The sequence below is a fragment of the Crocuta crocuta genome, unplaced genomic scaffold, assembly GCF_008692635.1.
Source record: "Crocuta crocuta isolate KB4526 unplaced genomic scaffold, BGI_CrCroc_1.0 scaffold273, whole genome shotgun sequence".
Classification (NCBI taxonomy): Eukaryota; Metazoa; Chordata; class Mammalia; order Carnivora; family Hyaenidae; genus Crocuta; species Crocuta crocuta.
The window spans coordinates 6516879-6519319 of record NW_027529425.1 but is presented as its reverse complement, the minus strand read 5'-3'; positions in this window follow the sequence as shown (position 1 = coordinate 6519319).

Here is a 2441-nt window from a genome sequence, read left to right as displayed (position 1 = left end):
GGGCGGGCGGGGGCGCTGCCTGGCACCTCCCTGGTGCCCATCAGAGGGTCCATGGGGAACGGACCCCTGGCACCCGAGTCGGAGCGCAGACCCCCGGGGGGGACGAGGCTGCGGGTGCCGGCTGCAGACGGGCTCTCATGAGACCGTGTCACATGCCTTCCCGCACGCACGCGCACATGCACACGCACACGCACGCACCTGGCCCCTCTCCGGGCCTGCCCGTGCTCTCCAGATGGTCTCCAGGGGTGTGTGTCTCGTGCCAGGGGGAGTCAGGATGTTTAGAGGGAAGGTCCTCAGAAGGTTCCGGGCCCTGTGGCCCAGGTGGCAGGGGCTCTGCCTTCCACCCCACCCAGGAGTGGCCGGCGGTGGTCCGGTGGCCAGTGCGGGCCCCCCTTCCTGCCCTGACTGAGCTCTGGTGCCCCAGGAGGGACCGTTAGTCCCTGGTGATGAGCAGCACTCTGACCCTGCTTTAGCCTCACCAGACGGCTGCGCCTGTGAGGCGTTGGCGGTGGGGGGGGGCCGGGCCCGCTGCTGGAGGACTGTGCACATGCGCCTGGGGGCCACCTGCCGTCACATCGTTGTGCTGGCAGCACAGAGCCTCGGAGGGCAGGTTGGTGTGAGCAGTCACTTTGGGGCCTCCGGGGTCCGTGTGCAGAGAGCTGCCCAAGGGCTGGGGTTGTCCCCCTCCGGGAGTGACCCTAGGGAGGTCCCACTGGGGAGCTGGCTGGGAGCCCTGCACAGGGAGGCAGGGCAGGGTCTGGGGGCAGAAGCAGAGTGTTCCCTGCCTGTTCCCTGCCTCCCTGCCTCGGAATGCCCCGCCCCGCCGCAGCAAGGACGGGTGGAGTCCGAGGTGAAGAGGGTGTGATGGCTGAGGAGACAACTTGAGGCACCGGGCCAGGACCTGCCTTCTGAGGGCGCCTGGGCGGTCTGTCTGTGCAGAGGACAAGGGGACACAGCCACCTTGGTGCTTATTCCTCGCCTGAAACTTTCACCTGCTCTTTCTTTCTGACACTTGGAGCCCCTGATGACCTCGGTGACCTTTGCTGGGCTCCCGGCTTCCTCTTGGCCTGCCCCCCCGCCAGCTAGGGAGACCCGAGAGAGCTGCGAGGGCCCGTGCAGGAAGAGGAGGACCAGGTGGGACAGATGGCCCCGAGCTCCTGACGGAACACGTCTGGGTCTCTCCTCCAGCACTGCCGTGTGGCCTCAGCCTTGTCCTCATCCTGGGGGAAGGTGGGGGGTCCAGGGTGTGCTGGATCCTTATGGAGCAAAAGGCCCAGTGTGTAAAAAAAGAAAAAAAAAAAAGCTGTCGATACCATAGCCATGGTAGGTAATCCACATTGGATATCAATAAGGACCACGGGAAAATATTTAAAAGAGAGAAAAGTATATATATATATAAAATTATATACACATTTTATCGTACAGATTTTTCGTAACTTTTTTCCTGTTTTTACTGTAAATCCGTAATCGAGCAGAGCTGTGGTCAGAGTAGGGTGGGGGCGGGGGCTGGTTGCCCCTCCCCCCGCTCCTGGCTCTGAGGACAGAGGCCTGGGCTGCCTGCCGCTGCCTGCCACCCTCGCCAGTGCTGGCGCCCTGGATGGGAGCTCCCCACCCCTGCTCCTGCCTAGAGGGGGCTCCTGTCACTGCCCGAGGCGCCTCACTGCGCCTGCTGGCTCCCGGGGACCAGGGGCAGGAAGGAGACTGGATCGTTCCCTCATGCCTTTCCTTTCAGCTCATTAAGGTTTCATTGTCCCCGTTTTAATATATGGATTTGTTTTATTTAAGAGAAAAGGCAAGGACCTCTGTTCCTCGGGTTTGTTTTCCTGATTCCTGTGCTTCAGACTCATGGGGTCCTTCCCAAGGGAGGCAGCCCCTCTGCCCTCCCAGGGAACAGGGCCTCCCGTTTCCTGGCCTCGGCCACTCAGCTGTTCCATTTCAATATTTATTTTTGTGCTGCTTTTACCGTGGTGTAAATTATTGAGAAGAGACCCCACGTCGTGGTCTTGTCCGTATGACGTGTGCCCCGCGCCTGCCCCGCCCCATGGCCACCACCTAATTTATTGCTGTGCATCTGCTGTGACGCTTTTGTACCTTTGCAATAAAGAGTTTTCTGGTTTCAGACCTGCTTGGACTTGTGATCGGTGCTTTGGGTCGAGTCCCCAAGCACGGGGGGCTGTTGGATGCACCTGGCCACCGCACCCCCACACCCCCACCCCTGATGTGGTGACCCTCACATGTGGTGGGTCTCTTAGGCTGTGAGGCTGTTGGGACAGCCACAGCATGTGCAGGGTCAGGCAGGTGCCGGTGGCCAGCCGGCCTTCTGGATGGTGGGCACGGTTCCTGAGGGTCCCATCCCCCTGCCAAGGAGCCCCCAGCTCTCCCTCCCCAGCCTTCCCACTCCATCTGGCCCTGCTCCCTCCCACCCCCTGGGCTGCCTGTGC